The sequence below is a fragment of the Ambystoma mexicanum genome, chromosome 4p, assembly GCF_040938575.1.
Source record: "Ambystoma mexicanum isolate Mex_15411 chromosome 4p, UKY_AmexF1_1, whole genome shotgun sequence".
Classification (NCBI taxonomy): domain Eukaryota; kingdom Metazoa; phylum Chordata; class Amphibia; order Caudata; family Ambystomatidae; genus Ambystoma; species Ambystoma mexicanum.
In genome coordinates, this window is record NC_090927.1 from 225,260,814 (window position 1) to 225,280,596 (window position 19,783).

Sequence of the window (19,783 nt, forward strand, 5' to 3'; positions counted from 1 at the left end):
AGGAAAACGGTCACAAGCAAGAAAGGAGAGCATGTGGTAGGGCGATACAACATAGACTAAACCGGACAAGAGCAAGTAAAAGAAGCTTCAGAAGCAACCAACCGAAATCTCTAGTGTATGCTACAGTGCACCACTGAGAATAAGAAAAGCACTGGATTGCAAGTGTTTTCTTTACATTTTCTCGGAATCCTGTATAATATACTAATCATGTAGTTCATGAGTTTTGCAAAAAAGAAAGCGTAGGTCTTTCGACGTATAACAATAATGAAATCTATCTTTCTGTAAAGGTACAGTTATAAAAATTAAAATACTCCTGGTGTTATTCATTTGATGTTGCACCAAAAGCTTTATCGTGGAACCCTCTAAGCACGTGTTACTCTCTGTAATACCAGCATTCCAGATGGAAAAAAGTCAGATAAGAGAGGAAAAAGTGCTGACTAATAAGCCATTCTAAGCAGTAATGGACCTGAAAGACTAGAAGTCCAGGGTGCTTTATGCTGTGTAATTTACTCGTTATTGGCTGCCTCTTTATCACCTGGGATACCTCATTTAAGGTAATATTGGTTAACTGGAACAGTGGTGGCCGGCCAATGGGGTGGGTGGTTGTGCCCTCTCGCCTAAGTGTCAGGCCTCCCCTTCCCCTTAGTGGCAGGCAGCACAGGCCATGTGTGCTTAATTTGCACGGCGGACTGTGCTGTCCGCCTCCACGCAGGGGTGCATCCCCGCTACATATTGGCCCTCATTACGATACTGCCGCTAAACCATGGCGCTATTAGCACCATGGTTGGGGCCGGTATCGTAATGTGTCCGCCATGGTGAAATGGGGAAATACCGCCCCATTCCAAGGTTGGCGGGGCGGTATTTCCCCATTTGCCCATGGCCCTTCCCCATTCCCATTTTTGCCCCATAGGGCATTATGGGAATGGCGAAGGCGCTAAGTACAGTACCGCAAATTGCGGTACCATACTTACCGCGAAGGTCCCTTTGTGAGTCCCTACTTTAACGGCTGGTCTGGACCAGCCATTAAGGTCGGGTCCCGCAAAGGGACCTCGTAATTAGGCGGTAATGGGTTAACGGCGCCGCAGCCTTTTACGGCGCCGTTAACCCATTAGCGCCAGGGTCGTAATGAGGCCCATTGTGTTTTTTTTGTTTGGTGCAGAGCCCTTTAGTGCATATTATTGAATGTCCCCATCGTCTCCCATTATTGCGCTAGCAGAGTCATTAACAGGAAAAGAGTCCTCTCTCGTCAGTCAGCGTGTTCACGTACATTGCAGAGACCCACAACGTTATCACGTTGACAGACATGAGAAGACTTCTCCCCTGACACTCTGCGTTTTTATGTTGAAAAGAGAAGGGGAGGGCCAGCCGGTCCTCCAGGTGGCAGTGCGGGCGTGTGGGGAGGGTGAATGCAAGTACATTATAACAAAAACTGTAATGTGTATGTATGTATCTGTGTTTGTTTTTATTAATGCGTGTATGCAAGGAGTTGCATAAATGTGTGAATACGTAAGTGAAAGTGTTTGTGTGTGCTAAGTTTAGGGATGGTGGCTGCTGGGGGCACGGCATTCTTTTTTGCTTTATCCTTGATGCACAACACTGGGCATAAAGGGTAAAGCAAAAGTGATAAGTGAAGTGTTATTACGACAGTAGAATGTCCTACATTAGTGGTGACAGTCTGCATAAACTTCCTTATTGTGGCATGGAAGGTTTTATTTGGCATCAATGGTAATGCAAACATAAGTGTTTTTACCTGGCTAGACTGGCCTACATTAAATGTAGGTCAGTCTAACCAGTTAATAACACTTATGTTTGCTTTACCCTTGATGCCAAGTAAAAATGCCATGCCACATTATATTCAGACTAGCACTACATGTGTCAGTCAGCATATACTTTCCTAATGTGGCATGGAATTTTGCTACTTGCCATTAAGAGTAAAGCAAACATGATGAGTGTTATTACATGGCTAAACTGGCTTACATTGGTGGCTCCAGTCTAGCCATATATTCTTTGTGCGTCATGGTATTTTTGTACTTTGCATCAAGAGAAAAAGCAAACACTTACTTGGTACACTGGCATATCTTGGTATAGCCAGTCTGGATATACTTTATTTCTTTAACATGGCATTTTTTTCTGGCTGGGAGTGCTTAAATGGTAATATTGGTGCAGCATGCATGGACATGTATGGGCACAGTCAATATGAAAATAATGTATATACTGGCATATGTTGTAGGCAAAGGCATAATGAAAATGTGTTGGAAAATGGTCCTATGCACTGTTGATGACTTGCATTTATTGTTTTTTGTATATGCTACCATGCAAAATTGATTGCAAATTGTGTAGCTTTTTACCAAATATTTTTGCAGAAAGTGCTGTAAAATGCATCAATTTAACCCATTATTTAAAATAAATTCTCGAGGCAAGAACTCCCTCCCCCCTGTTTGGTGTAGGCTTACACACTGCCCTTGGTCGCTCCCTCACAGACATCTATGCCACTCCAGTTAAAAAATTCACCAGCTGCCACTGAAATTCAATATTTTGTTATCCGCTACCTCTTATTTTCCCCCATGTATGCTAGATAACTATGCTTTTCATTTATTCTATTAACTAAATGTAAGCATCTGTTAACTTGTATTAGTTACGTCTCTTTATATTACATTGGTCTACTGCAGAAAAGCCAAGGCCACTAAGCAGATAGAATTTGATCTTGCAAATCAGTCTTGCTTGATCCTAAACCCTACATTTGCGGATACTTGCCAATCTCTTCAGAGTCTAGGCTCTAACCACGTTCTTTAAACAGCAATCTACTAGAACATGATTTGGTTATGCCAAGAGGCATTCAAGAGAATTTACAATTACTCGTATTTCCGCTGTCTTTATTCAACTGCGAACTAGGTCAGCCTAATAGACACTCGTTGGAAGGTAGGACAAATCTCTTCGTGCAGGACTATTTAGGTGTAGCCACTTAGGCCCAGATTTAGTGTGGTCTTTCTGTTGCTTGGTGCTGCTCCAGTTTTAAGCCACAGTGCCTCGTTATTGACCTGCAACTGAAGAAAAAACTCAAAGCACCAATGCAACTTGTGGGGCCCAAATAATTGTATTCATAAATATGGTTCTCTTTTAATTGCTTGTTATATAGAATTACTGGTCCTTGATAGAGCACAATGTTTTCCATCAGAGAGTATGCCAGCGCGGAATAAAAACAAGGGCAAATAGAAACCGTAATTCCGCACAGAAATAAACATGCAGCATATATCTATAGATGCCTGGCAGTTATTTGCAACATTTTATAGATTTAGGCTGCGGACAAAATAGAACACACCTGAGATGTCTCTACCAAAATAATGCCAACATTTGCCCCTTTAAAAACACACCTCTGACTGCTTTTCCCCAAAAAGCCAGCATTTGTGCCTTTAAGGACAAAACTGTGATGGCTGTGTCCCATCATGTCAGCAATTGCCTCTGTAAGAACATACCTGTAATAGCTTTTCCCCAATGTGCCAGCATTTGTTTATGTACAAATATGCCACCTATTACATTAAGCATAGGCCTAGTAGAAAGATTTCCATTCATAGTGAATCAAAGTCTGTTTACTATGTCTATGTTTAATGTAGTAGTGTGCAAACCCTCAATTGCGCCTCTTTTTTCAGCATTCAAAGGCATTTACTAGGGATATATGGGTATTATTTAAGCACTCTGTCAAATGACAGCGCATTTTGATATAGTGATATCATATGTTGTTACATCGCCAGACTTTTTTCGCAGTTTTTTGCCGAAGATTTCTGGGCAAAAAAACTAATTGAAAAATATGGGGGTGGGTAGAGGTAGCAGGGGTGGGGAATAGGGACTAGATAATGGGGAAGAGGGGTTTCAGGTGGAACCACTCCAAAACAAAATTGTTGAAAACTCCACAAATAGAAACATGGTGATCTAAGAACATAGAACACACATTACATTAAGCATTCACACAGTAAAAAGACTGCAATGAATTGAAGTCTTTTTTTACTATATTTGCTTAATGTAATAGTGTACAACCACTTTTATGAAACCCTGTACTTCCCCATGCCCCTTACATACCCCTCTACATGGATATCCAGGGCACACAGCAGCTCCCAAGCTGGAGAACCTGGGAGGGAGATTTCGTCACAGAAAGCGGGAGAAATTATTTTTCCCATAAGATTGCATTGAGGTTAGAATTATTTTAGGCGGGAGAAAGGAAAAACGACCAATATTGTAAAATGAAAAATCGGGATTCTCCCTCCTGAATCGGAAGGGTTGGCATGTATGCAGCTGGTACTTTGACTTTTCACAAATACAGTTTCCTTTGCCCATAGAATTCAATGAGAGCTATGATTTTTCCAATTGAATCAAATGGTTTGGAGGTGTTCCACATACACAGGACGCAAATTGTGGACACAACATAAAGCTCAGCAGCTTTGCTGTTGGCACCTAATAAGTGACTGTGGGGGCGTGGCAAGGTGCGCTACGGAATGGCAGCATAGAATGGAGCTCCCACTCCAATATAACTATTAAACCCCGGCGGGCCAACAACATTTTTCCCCTGCCGAGACCAACGTTCCTCAGGATTGATGGTGGGAAGGGCTCAGAGAGTTTTTTTTCCCGACTCCTTTGCATGAAGGTCGTGCGAACATCCGGAAGACCTGGCACAGCGGTCTCAAGTTAATCTTTATGCTGCATTTCCAATGTCAGAGACGTGTTTGACATTTGATGCGGCTTACAATATTCTCGGGGGTAAGGCTTTTCAGGACAATACCGGAAAACCTCTATGAAGCCTTTGTCCTATACAGTGTTCTCACACATGCTGCTTTCAACGGTTTTAGGAGAACTAATTGACATTTTGTGAGAATTGTATTTTATCTCTAGCCCTTTGTTCTTCATCCTATTCTTCAAGTTACCGGCTTCAAGGCATCACTATACATTTTTCGTGTGTGCTTTTCTTTAAGACTTTCTGAAAAGAAACATCCAATATAGGTGAATCTGCAGCATAATAAACAAGTGTGGGTCTTCAGATTCTTCTTGAACACCTCTGTAGATTCAATGATTCTGATAACAGGTGGCAGGGCATTCCATACTAACGGAGCTGCTATGTTGAAAGCTCCGTTGCAGACTTTATTAGTTTTGCAGCGGGTGGTTTTAAGAAGATTAGTATTGTCAGATCTTAAAGATCTGATCCTATGCTTTGTTACAATAGCTTCCATTAGATAAATTGGCATCTGACCCTTAAGGCATTTATGGGTGATAAGCAGCATCCTAAAGCGCTCTCTGGCCTGTACAGGGAGCCAATGTAGGCTCTGTCATGCCTCTGATACATGGTCTCTACGACAAAGTCCTTTCATGACCCTCAGTGCTCCATTCTGGATGACCTGGAGGCGGTGGAAATCCGCTTGGGTGATCCTGACTAAGAGACTGCAACAGTAATCCAATTTGGATCCGATGATAGCTCTGGCTAAGGTCTCTGAATTTTTCTCAGAAATCAGGGGGCGAAGATGGCGGAACAACATGATGAAATATGATGCAGAAGAAATTAAGCTATTCACCTGGGCTTTCATGTTCAGGTTCTTATCCAAGAATATAACAAAGGTCTTCTCCTTATTCCTCACTTCGATGTTACAGTTGTCTATAATAAAATTCTTGTACATTGAACCTAAATTCGCCAGCCTAATATCAGAACCGACAATCAAGAGCTCTGTTCTTGCACTATTCAGTGCCAGACCATTCAAAACCATCCACCTTTGTATCGCTTGATATGCTTTGTTGATGTTTATTTCATCATCACTGTGTGAACCTGAGATAGGGATGACACATTGTGTGTCGTCTGCATAGTTGGCGAATAGAATCCCTTCTTGTTCTAGCATATAGAAAAATGGTATCATAAAGATATTATAGAAACATGGAGAAACACAAGCTCCCTGAGGGACCCTATACAACAAAGGCATTGGTTTTGCCTCTGCCGACTAACCAGCCACTCTCATCTGTCTGCCGCTCAGTAACGATGTAACCCATTGAGTAGCCCGAGCTAAAAGCAATACTGTGTTAGCTAGGCAAAATTATTGTCACTCATTTGTCCCATTTTTGTCCTTACACGCTTCACCTTCTGACCCGGTGCTTTTTCTGTCTTTTTCTCCCTTTCTTTCATGGTTCCATTTTGTCACCATTTGCAGTTTGTGGAAGTGTTCTCTGGAATATGAGGATAGCCCTGCCTTTTTCGCCTCATCCATCCTCCCCCATTCCCCCACTTGGCTTCCAAATATGTTCATGGGCCACCGTTAAGTACTTTGAGCGGCTCCTCTAGCTGCTGTGGAATGCTATTGCCCCGTAAAACGCTGCTGCCTGCTGAGGGTACTGCTAGAATTACCAGGTACATTTTGCAAGTCCCAGACAGGCCACCTCTCTAGTTCACTCAGAGCACTGTGAGGCTACTAATATGGCAGAAATCCCTCTATATAACCTATTCATACTTTATATTCATCCTCCCTATGTCACTCTTGATGGTGGTGGTTTAAAAGCGAGTCTGGGAATGCAGGAACATATAGGTGTGAATTTAAGATCTGCTGATTTGCAGTACATTTTCACAAGGTTTTCAGCCTACAATAAAAGCTGGGCTAGTTTTTTCTTTTTAAAATTAACAGGTAGTTCAGTTTACATACAACCTTTACACATTGATAGAAAAAGGACAACAGTATCCAAATTCATCCATTCAAATTCCACAGTTCATAAAATACAACAATTAAAAATTAAACAAACTTGAAAAATGTATTCATAATGAATATCATTAAAAAGAGACATTTAGGGAGGCCACCAGGGGGCGCACAGGCAATGGCTGCCTGAGTGCACAGCTCCCGCCGAAGCCCTGGGAATCCGAGGGGATTGAGCCCCCCCGAGACCCTCCTGCAAGTACAACTTGGGAGACCGACTCGGCGCCCCCCCCAGCCCCCCGACGAGCGAAAGAGCGGAGCTCGAGCTCCCCGGGGAGCCGGAGTTCGCAAACCGCGGCGCCTGGGCGGGTGACGCAGCAGGACTGGAGCGGCCTCGGGACCGCGAGTGAGGCGGTCTCTCCCCGGGCGCACACGGCACCCCAGCCCGACTAGCCCTCACTCCCCCTATCAACAGCCCCCCCCCCTTGGAGTGCGGGGAGCGACCCGGCCGGGGTCCGGGCCCCCGGGACTTCGGGGACGCGGCCGCGGGTCGGCCCTCTCCACCCCTCCCCCCGCAGCCCGAACCAGAGCACAGAGCGCCGGGGCTGCCCGCGCGGCGAGGAGGCGGCATCCGGGGGCCTGGAGCGGCGCCCCCGGGGACTCAGAGTCCTCCCCCCCGGGAGTGAGAGAAAGGAGCAGGGCGGTCCCCCCCCGGGAGTCATCATCGCGGGCGCTCGCGGCCCGCCAGAGCCGAGTGCAGCAGAGCAGGGGGAGCCCCGGTAGGCCTGGGACTCGCCCCCCCACAGGTGAGCGGCCCGAGCGGGGTGGAACCCCAGGAGCAGGAAGACCAAAGGTGTGGACTGTGGACCGGGGGCCCCAGACCCCCCCCAGAGACAGCACGGCCTGAAGCGGGGGTGACCAGGGTGTGAGGCCCCCGCCAGCAGCTGGTGGGGCGTGTGCCCGCCCAGGGGTGCCCCCCCACAGGACTCACGGCGCGAGCCACAACGTCCTTTCCCCCCTTGGACTGGAAGGTCGGGCCCCCTTGAACCACCATTCCCCCCCCTCAAGGAGACCGGAGGAGGCCCCAGAAGACCACGAGGCGCTTGAAAAGGGTGTGAGGCCCCTGCCTGGGAACAGGTGGGGCGTGTGCCCGCCCCCCCGGACTGTGTCACCCCATTCGGGACATCTGTGGAGTGCACAACCCAAGTAAGGAAGGACTGGCCAGCAGGGGACCCCCCGCCCCCCGCCGGGGCCGCGGGGATCCAGACGACAGGACACAGGAAAGAAGCACATGAGCTGGAGGGAAGCCTTGCAGAGATACCGCTTCCAGGAGGTTGTAAGAGGTGACAAAGGCTTAACCCGCGAAGGGACCATGGCCCAATCTGGGGACGCCACCCCCTCCTCGGCGGCAATGGAAAGGGGCTTCGCCTCGATCCTACAGGAAATTAGGGACATGCGCTCCGACATTGCCCAGAAATTTGAAAAAATGGACCAGAGGGTGGATAAGATTGAGGACAGGCTGCTACAGGTCGAATCCAACCAATCCTCCACAGCAGTCCAAGACATACAATATAGCATGAGGCTGGAGGCCCTGGAGAAGAGGGACGAGGAAAGGGCCCGGCAGATGGATGATTTCGAAAACAGGGAGAGGAGGAACAACCTCAGAATCTTTGGGGTGCCCGAAATGGAGGGGGAAACGGAGAGGGACGTCACCTGAGCAGTACGAGACATCATCACTCTCTTGTTCGCGGAGGAAATGACAACCGAGCTAACTTTCGACAGGGTGCACAGGGCGGGGGGCAGGGCTGGGGCCCCCCGGTCGATTCTGGTCCGGTTCCACTACTACTCGGAGAAGACGAAGGTGTTGGAGGAGGCCAGAAAGGCTAGGGAAATCACCTACAACAACGCCCAAGTCTCCATATACCAAGATCTCTCAGCCTACACGCTGGCCAGGCGTAGGATGTGCCGCCCTCTCACACAGGTGCTTGAGGAAAAGGGAGTGCGCTACAGATGGGGCTACCCCTTTTCCCTGACTTTCGAATACATGGGCCAAAGATCGACCCTGATCACGGAAGAGGACATAAGGGGAGCCATACAAGAATATACAGTGGACACGAACCCCCGGAGGGGCCCATCGGGGCCGGAGCACGGGAGACCCGGTGGCCCTGGTCCGTCCGGCGAGAGGAGAAAGCGCACCGGCGCGAGGAAATTCAGGAAAATAAACACCCCCTCACCATCAAAGGACGGTGTCAGACTTCGGCTCCACCTCCCCCTTCTCCTCACCTGAATCTTCTGATACTGAGTCCTTTACCGTAGTCCGGATCCGGGGACGTTCCTTCTTCTTGGTAGAGATAAGATCCTTAGGTGTTCTAACCTTCTTATCGTGCAAGTAAGGTCTGGCCCCTCCGGAGGCCACCTTGGCAGTAGTGGAAACCTGCCGTGGGGGGCTCCCAGTGGGCCAGCCTCGGTGCCCAAGGGAAAAAGCCGGAACGGCAGAAAAAACCCTTGAATGAAGATCTGCAGGCAAGGTAAGGAGTGGTTCCTAAGGCAAGGTATAAGGCAGGTACTCCCAGGCTGAAATGATGAAGATTCAGGAATGATGGATCGAAAAGCGAGGGCTTTCTCCAAAGTCAGGACACTGTAGAATGTCTGGAGTGCCAGATGCCTCGGACACAGAAACTGATAGGAGCCGCAAGCGGTATGAGGCACAGGAAGGTATCAACGAGAAGTAGAGTGCGAAAGGTTTCGCTGGCAGAGAACTGGTTAACTGGAAGGCTAAGAGAGGAGCGGAACGCGAAAGGGATCGCGAGCAAAGAAAGGTTTCAGGAAGGCAGAGCGAGGAGCAGAGTGCAAAGGGTTTCGCAAGCGGGGAAAAAGTAAACAGAAAGGTAAGCAAGGAGCGAAGTGCGAAAGGGATCGCGAGCGGAGAAAAAGGTATCAGGAAGGCCGAGCGAGGAGCAGAGTGCGAAGGGTTTCGCAAGCGGAGAAAAAGTAAACAGAGAGGTAAGCAAGGAGCGGAGCGCGAAAGGGATCGCGAGCGGAGAAAAAGGTATCAGGAAGGCAGAGCGAGGAGCAGAGTGCGAAGGGTTTCGCAAGCGGAGAAAAAGTAAACAGAGAGGTAAGCAAGGAGCGGAGCGCGAAAGGGATCGCGAGCAGAGAAAGGCATAACTCAGATAGTCGGTTACGAAAACCACGTAGACAAAAACACAGAGCGGACAGAAGGAGAAAAAACAAGCTCACGCCGAAAACGAGAGCGAGAAGGAAAACTCGAAAATAAAGTTAAGAGCAACTCTGAGCGCTGGTAGAAGTGTAGGCAATACACAGATACAACGCGCCGAGCTGGAGGCGGGGCCTAGATTTATAGTGGAGGCAGCCATGATGGGTGAGGACTAGAGCGTCCATCGATCCCACAGCTTCCACCCTCGATTCCTGAGAGACAGAGAACGTAACAACTCCGAGGACTGAGCACGGGGGCACCCTGGTGTGCCCTGGTCGGAGGGACGCAGACTCAGAGGATTCACTACTATCAACGTCCCTACGACCTGCAAGTAGGTGGGGTTCGCAGAGGGGTCACAGACGCGGGGGATCCTAGGGGGCTCAAGGAGATGAGCTTCTAATGCAGATTGCCTGGCCGAGGTGGGCAGGCTGGTGGTTCGGCCAAAAGCCAGCGATGGCAGAACTACTTGGCTGGACGCAGGGGTGGGGGGTGGGGGGACCACGGGAGTTGGGGAAGTTCAGTTACGGTTCGGGGAAGGGGGGCAGTTGGGGTTTTGTCTTAGGCCCACCCGGGGGGAGGGGTCAGGGGGAAAAGGGGAACACAGAGTTGATACAACGGAGCATACGGGGAGGAGCGCAGGGAAGGAGTTGACCGAGAGAGAGGAACAAAGTGACCATGGCTGACGGGCTGCCCGTCCTGGGGGTGGGCTCACTTAATGTCCGTGGCTTAAATACCCCCACCAAGAGGTCCCTGCTCTGTAGGGAATTTAGAAGGGCACACCTGGATTTTCTCTTCGTTCAAGAGACTCACTGGCCACGGGGGAAGGAGCCCAAAATGCGGGGAGGGGGAATTGGCGAGGTTCACAGTGCATCCCACAAGTGCAAAAAGAGAGGGGTCGCCATCCTAGTAGCAAAACATGTGGGCTTCGAGAATGAAGCCACGCTGAAAGACCCTGGGGGCCGTTACCTGCTGGTGCGGGGGTCCCTGCAGGGGGCCCCACTGACCCTAGCTGCCATCTATGCCCCAAACGAAGGCCAAGCCCAATTCTGGGAGGAGGTGGGGGACAAACTCAAGTACTTCATCCATGGCACGGTGGTGGTGGGGGGGGACTTCAACATGGTTCTGGACCACATCCTGGACAGGAAACGTGCAGGCCCACAGTCCTCCAGGGCTGCGGACGAGATCATGGCGCGCACCTTCCAAAAAGTCAACCTAGAACTGGGCCTGTTGGATACGATCCCCGTCCCGAGAACAGACTCCCCCTCTTTTACATATTACTCAGCCATCCACACGTCATTCTCCAGGATAGACTACATCCTGGTGGATGAGACCCTACACCCATTTGCCTCGGGCCACAGGGTAGACCCCGTCCCCTGGTCTGTCCACGACTTGGTCCGAGTCACTATAGCAAGGGGAGGTCTATACAAACGCAGAGGGAGATGGAAGTGCAACGACTCCCTGTTAAAGGACGAAGTCCTAGCCCAGGAGGTCCTCAAGGCCATCACGGAATTCTTTGAACTTAATGACAACGGGGAGGTGGGTTCACATACCCTCTGGGACGCCTTTAAGGCGACCTTACGGGGAACCTTGATCAAAATGGGAGCCCAGAAAAAAAGGCAAAGGGAGGGCCAGGAAAGTTACCTCAGGGAGAAAATCGCCCTACTGCAGCCTGGGGGTCCCCCCACGGTTCCCCTAGACCGCGATCAGGTGACCGCACTGGACGACTATAGACTCCAACTGAAGGATCTCCTTCTCCACAAGATGGAGAGGAGTCTCCAACTGGTCAAACAACAGTACTATGAAAAAGGGGACAGGGCGGATAGGATTCTGGCTTGGAAACTGAGGGAGGTGCAGAGAAGCCGATTAGTTAAAGAGGTTAAGAACGAGGTGGGAAAGGTAGGCTACGATACGCCCCACATTGGCGAAGCCTTCCACCGATATTATGAGAAACTATATTCGTCCGAGTATAATGGGGAGGAGGCGGAGATGGTGGGGTTCCTGAATTCAATCCAGATCCCGGCCCTGACCAGGGAGATGGCGGAGGGGTTGGAGGGCCCTGTGACCGAGGACGAGGTAGAGCGCGCGATTGGAGGGATGAAGGTGGGCACTTCCCCGGGCGAGGACGGTTACTCGGTTTACTTTTACAAAAGGTTCCGCTCAACCCTTTCCCCCCACTTGGTAAAAGTGTTCAACGAGGTGCTGGAGGGGGGTCCCTTCCGGACTCCATGATGGAGGCAATTATTGTGGTGCTCCCCAAGGACGGCAGGGACCCTAGGCAATGCTCCTCCTACCGACCCATCTCCCTGTTGAATGTTGATGTGAAGATTCTGGCCAAGGTGCTTGGGGGACGGTTGGAGGGGGTCTTGCCGAAGCTGGTCCACGGCGACCAGGTGGGATTTATTAGGGGGAGACAGGGCTCAGACAACATCCGGAAGACTATAGACCTGTTGCACTATGCCCAGAGGTCAGATTTGGACGTGAGCGTCCTGTCCCTAGATTCGGAAAAGGCGTTCGACAGGGTGGAGTGGAGATTCATGGAACTTACCCTCCAGAAAATGGGCTTTGGTCCACACATCAGGGATTGGGTGGCGGCTTTATACAGGGCACCTAGGGCCAGGGTCCAAGTCAATGGCGGGTTGTCGGAGCCCTTCCCCCTGTCGCAGGGGACAAGACAGGGATGCCCACTCTCCCCTCTAATCTATGTCCTCTCCATGGAACCCCTAGCCATAGCAGTCAGAGCTCACTCAGAGATTAAGGGGATTAAGAGGGGGGAGGTGGAATTTAAGCTCTCCCTGTTCGCAGATGATATCCTGGCTTATTTAGTAGACCCGAGACCCTTGCTCCCCCCGCTCCTCTCCCTGATGGCTACCTTCGGGCGTTTCTCTGGTCTCAGGATCAATGCGTCCAAATCAGTCCTGCTCCCCATGAGAACCCGGGACCCGGGCTTGGGCGCTCTTGCCAGCCTGGAAGGAATAACGGTGGGGAAGGCCTCCATTCGATACCTGGGAGTCCTCCTCACCCGGGACCTAACCAATCTAGCCCCTGCTAACCACGACCCCGTTGTGTTAGGAATCACTGCAGATTTAAGGAGGTGGAGGTCAATGATCCTGTCTTGGTACGGCCGCATGACGGCTGTGAAAATGAACATTCTCCCGCGACTACTATATCTTTTCACCGCCCTCCCATCTGTAGTCCCTGACCGGACCTTCAGAGTCCTTCAGAATGCGGTGCGGGAGTTCATATGGCAGGGCAAGACCCCGAGAACTGCCAATAGGGTCTTGACCTTACCGAGGGAGGAGGGAGGGTTTGGGTTGCCAGACTTTCAACTCTACTTCCGGGCCGCCCAGCTGCGCGTCCTCCTAGAACACATGAAAGAGGGGATGGGCACTTACTGGTCATATCTGGAGGACATGGACGCTCACCCACTAAAGATTCGAGACCTCCTGTGGGCCCCTAGCAAGTTTATTCCGAACAGACTCAAATCCCACCCAACCCTGGGAGTCCTCTGGACGATCTGGAGGGAAAGCCCCCAGACGGCACACCTAACATCGTGGCCGTCACCGATGTCCTCCCTCTGGGGTCACCCCTTCAAACTGGGAAGCAGGGGGTTCCGCAACACCCAGTCGTGGTCCGACCTGGGAATGGAGTGGGCGGGGCAGATGTTTAGGGAAGGAGAATTCCGGCCATATGAGGAACTGAGGGACGCCCTCGGTCAGGGGTCCCTCTCCATATTTGAATACATCCGCCTGAAGGGAATCCTATGTGACCAGGCCTGGGGCCAGAACCTGAAAAGACAGCTGACCCCCTTCGAGAAACTCCTGGACTCGGCAACCTCCAGGAAGGGTGCGGTATCAGGGATGTACAAGCTACTGAACATGGTTAACCTAGGGGAGAGAAGGGGGTTCCGCACGTTCTGGAATGACTTAGCGGGGGATAAGATCTCGGAGGACGCCTGGTCGAGAATATTTAAAATAGCCTTCCATGGGAACTTATTCACGGCGGACATGAAACACAACTTCAAGATCCTACAGGGGTGGCACAGAGAACCAGTGAAGTTGGCTAAAATGTACATGGGAGTGTCCCCCGCATGCCCAAGGGGATGTGACCAGGTCGGTACGAGAGGGCACATGTGGTGGCACTGCCCGAAAGCTCAGGCATACTGGGAGAAGGTGAGGGGCTGGATCGCCGAAGTTTCTGAAGAGCTTCTCCCCCAGAACCCCCTGACAATGCTGCTGGGCCTCCCCCCGGAGGACACAGACATACCCCGATACCCTAGAATGTGGGAGACAATGTTGAGGGCGGGAAGGGTTGCATTGGCCCAGAAATGGAAGAGCCTGGAGACCCCTTCGAAGGAGGACTGGCTAAAAAAGGTAAAAAACATGTTCCTGATGGACAAACTGACGGCAATGATGAACAATGACTTGGGCTCTTTCCAAGCAAACTGGTACGGGGTACAGCAGACATGGGGCTGGGATGTGCATTGATCCTCAGGGGGGACAAGGAGTGGACAGGGCCCACGGCCCGGGGGACGATGATAGTTCATCAGCCATTCAAGTAGTCAACGCTCTCGCTCTTCCTGGAGCTCCAGACTTTCGGAGCTTTCATAGCGGCTCCCCAGCAAAATGTTTCTATGGGGAGTTTTTTGCTTTTTTTTTTTTTTTGGGGGGGGGGGGTTGGGTGCGTTAGGGATGGGTGAGGGGGGGGAATTTTTGGGCCTGTTACTTGCACAATTTGTGAAAATGTTTTGCGCCTTTTGTTATATTATGAAAATGCCAATAAAACAAAGTTTAAAAAAAAAAAAGAGAGACATTTAACAATCCCAAATATACAGATAATTCATCAAATTCCTTAATTTTTATGCTCAGTTTATTTTAGTTTAGTTAGGTTTATACGGTTGTGCCATAGTTCCCAATGTCCCAGAAAAGGAGGTCATTTAAAGTATACCTCCCACATATACAACCAATCTTTTCTAAACAAACTTTTTTTTACATCATAAGGGCTGGTGGTTAGCGCAAGAGAGTTTTGAATGTTACCACATTTCAATACAAGGACACTATTACGATTATTTTATCCACCCATTTGTGAGTTAATGTTTATAAAGAAATAGTACTTAGGGTGAATTAAAAGATTCCTATAAAATTGCAACAGTTTCCATTGATGCCAACCCTTTAGCGAGATCAGTTCTAGTTCATGGCTGATGTTTGGGACAGGAACACAATTGGGTAGGTTCAATACCCTTCTCCATACTTTGCCCTGAATACTATTGAGGTCTGTGGTACCCGTTAGATGGTTTATTTTGGACCCCTACGTAAGGGATGGGACAATTATACCCTTCTAAAAGTCAATCAATGGATGAACGGAGCATCTCCCATAACGATCATTTATTTACGCCATCGGGAGACCAAGCCAATTGCCTGTTCTTCCATCTCTAGCAATAGAGCTTCCTTTGTTTGTCTGGCCCTCAGATGCAAACCTAGATGGTTCTATATGAAAATGTCCCCAGAAAAAGTAGGTTTGTATATACTGGTATCGATCCCAGAGACACCCACAAACAAGGGGTATCACCCTTCTCTACTATCTGGGTACAACATAAGTCATATGTAAAAAGAAGAGAAGTGAAAAATATTACAAAACAAAAAAGGTCCGTCCTTTTTCTCCTAAGGTTTAAAGCACACCTAGTTCTGAAAAAATGGACGATGTAACGTGTGACATACACAGAATACAAAGATTTATTTTAATTTAATCAATATTCACTTGGTGGTGGCAAGGACACATTAAAAGTCTAATAAATAGACATCAATACAACACAATTCACAAGAAAAAGTACAAAAACACATGACAAGCAAAAAATAAACATTTGGACTCCTTCAAAACTAAGGAAAAAAGTAGTGATGTGAAAATGTCAGCAACAAGTTGTTTTAAAATATTTAACGCCTGATTCATGGAATTATATGCGCCGATAACGCAAATTTGCGCGCCTTTCTGCCCGAAAATCCCTGTTTGAAGTATGGGGATTTTCGGCCAGAAAGGCGCGCAAATCTGCGTTTTCGGTGCAAATAATTCCATGAATCAGGCAGTTAGTCATTCAATAAAATCAATCCAAAGTGTGAAAATGTTGCCAGTAATAATGTGGCCAATAAATCTCTTTTTAAATGCATAATAGTACAAGGCTGGACCCCTAAATATGGCCCAAACATCCAATGAAACCCCTACAATCACCCTATTACTAAACCTTCCCGAACTCTAATTACAACCCTTATCCTACCCAGAACTCTTACAGAGCATGAATCCTCCAGCATGCTAAAGCATTTTATTTGCATTTTACTGAATACAAACTAAACAGAAAATGAACAGTGACCCTTTCTCCAACCCCATCACAAGCTCACCACAAATTACATAGCCCTTGCCCTAACTAATCCCTTGCTCTAATACTGACTTTAGTCTTACCCTTATTACAACCCTACTACTTACCCCAATGCTTTCTTCACCCTAACCACCAGGCTTATCCTAAGTTTCATCACCAGCCCTCTCCAACGTCCATATCCCTTTCTTTCACACTTACCCAAAAAATTACTCTGTTAGTCCTAGCCTTACCATAGCCCCTACCCTCATACTTAACGCAACACTTATCTACTCTGTCGACGAACCAAACCCCAACATATTTATTCTAACCCCTATCCTTATCCTAACCCCTATCCTAGCCATCAACCAGGAAATCTCAAGCCCACTAAACCCTCCTTAATCCTAACAATAACTCTAGCAGCTCTACATTTTTGTCTACTTTTCAGCTGCATTAATTGACTATCTTTTGCTTGGTAACATTTTCCAGGCAGAGGTGTTTTCACCATGACTTTTTCACTGACTACATTTTTGGTGGCTACATTCTCACCTAGATATGTCAATTCCTTAGCCCTCGTTAGTGGGAAGTTCCCAATTTTCCATTGAACGTTGTATTTCTCTGTAGTATTTCTTGTGAAACAAATGATTTTTGTTTTTGCCGAATTTAACCTTGGGCCGTTGTCACAAGAGTATTCAAGGAAGGTGTTTATCAATCGCCGCAATTCTATCTGGGTATGGCCGAAAATAAATATTTTGTCCACTTAAGTCAACCAAGTAATTTAAAGGGGGCCTATGCGTGGAGTAATAGAGGCGGATGTAGACAGCACTTTTCCCATATCAGACAGTAGGGATTGAATAAGCAGGAAGCCCACACACTGCCCTGTTTCAGCCCTTATACATTTAAATATGAGCAGATGTGGCTCCCTTTTGACTCACCCTTACTCTTATCTTTTTCTCTGAATTAATGCATGTCAACATACTCAATAAACCCTCAGAATGCCTCAATTCCTCAATTTGCGAAGATCAGAGAGAATTCTTTTGTGAGCTTAGCTGAACAAAAGCATCTTTTATGAAACCATTTAGTGTGGTACTGAGACCTTTTATAAAACCTGTCTAATATTTTGACATACGGTATATAGTGTTGGTCCATTTTTCCAAATATCAGAGTAGCAAAGAGGCGAATAATTTCCTGTCCTTGGTTAATAGAGCATAGGTCAGTAGTTAGTGGGACTTTCTTCATTAAACGTCTTGTAAATAGGGATAATATTGAATAGTTTCCAGCTATCTGGCATTTTACTTTTTGAGAGGATGTCGTTGAACAGTATGAACAATACCGCGGACCAGACAGATATCAATTGAATTCTTAAAAACATAATTACACAAACCATTTGGGCCTGGTGCCCTAGCTCTGGACAATTGAGATATCAGTAGCCTGATAGTTTGAATGTCAAACTCTGTCGCAGAGTCCGCCTCATGTAAAGGTATTATGTTTTTTTTCAGGGGTGCCATATACAATTCGCTGAAGTGGGCTTCCCAAATATATGCTGGTATGAGATTAGTGTGTACAATGGTTTGGGGGGGGATCAAGAATACGAACCGATGCCCAAAAATGACATGTGTTGTCCCAATAAGTGCATGAAATTTACACTATCATTTTGTAGCATAATGCTACAATGCCCCTTTAACCAATTCCTATAGCCTTGCTGGAACAAGCAAATTCGTTCAAACTTCACATTTTCTGCTAATACTAACTTTGTCATTACTTTCCCTTAATTCCTTTTTCTTGTTCTTCACCATAATATATTCTCTTTTTTGCTTTGTTTTGGGAAATCGGCAATAGCTTGATTTGAGTTTCGATAAAGACAAGGAAACCTTTTAATTCAAAAAATATTTTGTTCTGTAAGTTAGTGGAATTAAATAGTTTTAGCACTTGTGTATTGTATCTTTTTATTATTAAAGGCTGTCAAGTTATAGTTATTCTCTCTGGATGAACCCACATATTTGACATTTCTGATGTTAGTATTTACTTTCCTTCCATATACAAAGTGGCCACCAGCCTATCATGATCACTAAGTGTTGTATCATGTATTTTGAAATCCTTACATGCGTCAAAGATTGTGTGAAAGAAAAAGAGTCAATACAGGAGGATGATATATCATTATGTCAAGTCCTTTTCTTTGCATTCCCTGGGAAATGTCCACTTAGCATTTGTAATCCCCAGTATTTCATAAGGGAGTTCTACTTATCCCCATTTACACTTTTTAATTTTTTATTTGGATGGCTCTGTCATTCCTCCGTCCTTATTGCTACTATGTGTATTGTTTAGGTCACCTGCAATGATTATATCACAGAGTGCAGATTCCCCAACAAACGATTCCAAAATGCCAATATTTTCATCATGAAAACAGTCAGTAGGAATATGTGACAAGTTCCAATACAAATTAATCAGGAGTATTACCTTTGTTTGGTCGTGGGAGCTCATGATACATTTTATTGCTAGAATTCCATAGTAGGTGCTCGAAATTGTTATCGTTCCAAGACCAAATTATTTTTATGGCAATTATAAAATCACCAGTTAGTCTTGCCCCATTTTTTCACATAGCCAATTGTTGGTAAATCTTAAAGCTATCGATTACCGGTGGTGATAACCATAACTATTGTAGGAACATGACATTGTTGGAGCTCAGCTCTGTGCATAGCTCCTGATTACATAATAGATTATGGTGACCTCTGAAATGCCAGGAAACAAGTTTGAGACCCTCTCTTTGATATAACAAGTTAGCAACCCACTCTGTTATTTGCATATCAATGGTTTTCGGCTGATAAAATATTTGGAAGCCAGCTTCAATCATCGGGGTCATTATGCTGCGAGTAAAGTGGGTTAAGCAGCCTTACAAATTGCACCCCAAAACAAGAGTCGCCACACCTAATTTGTAGGTTTCCCTGTACTAAATAACCCTGATTATAGCATTTGGTTTTTGGATCATCCAATACATTTATCTTGGTTTGATTCCCTTGCTTATTATAACCGCGCTGATAAGCAGACAGATCATACCCATTTGCCTTAAAACGTCTCCCTCAGATATGAACATATGAAATGCAATATCCAAATACATTGTAATAACTACTATATCTGTTCTAATAGTGTCTACAAATTCTACCAGTTCTATATCTCTGGAGGTAATTAGCCACAATCTTGGAATTTCATACAGTAGATGTATGATGTTAGATCAATTAAGTATAATATGATTGTCACTTTTCAACATAGATTCCAGAAAAAGTTGATTAGTAGTTTTGAGGGTTTCATTTTGTTTTACGCCTACCTCCTTTTGAATGGGAGATGCCAGAGTATGTTGATTAGGATTGATTCACTCGGCATTGTCCATATATGATCGTGTATCAATAATTTGAGTCATGACACTATCTGTTGTGTTTGTATTGAGAAGAAGTTTGGGGAAGTCATGTTATGGGCTAGTGTACTTTTGGAGCAAACTCTAGGGAAACAGTCTGGGCTGATACTGTGACTGATGTGGTAGGAGACCATGAAAGGGCTTTCTTTTTAATATTTTCATGT

At 47.0% G+C, this 19,783-nt stretch overlaps 1 protein-coding gene across 1 annotated transcript in view; it reads right to left on the minus strand.

Moving 5' to 3' along the window:
* LOC138453162 (dual specificity protein phosphatase 14-like) overlaps positions 1-19,783 on the minus strand; it is a 146,787-nt gene that overhangs the window by 5,835 nt on the left and 121,169 nt on the right. The gene's annotated exons all lie outside the window — the stretch shown is intronic.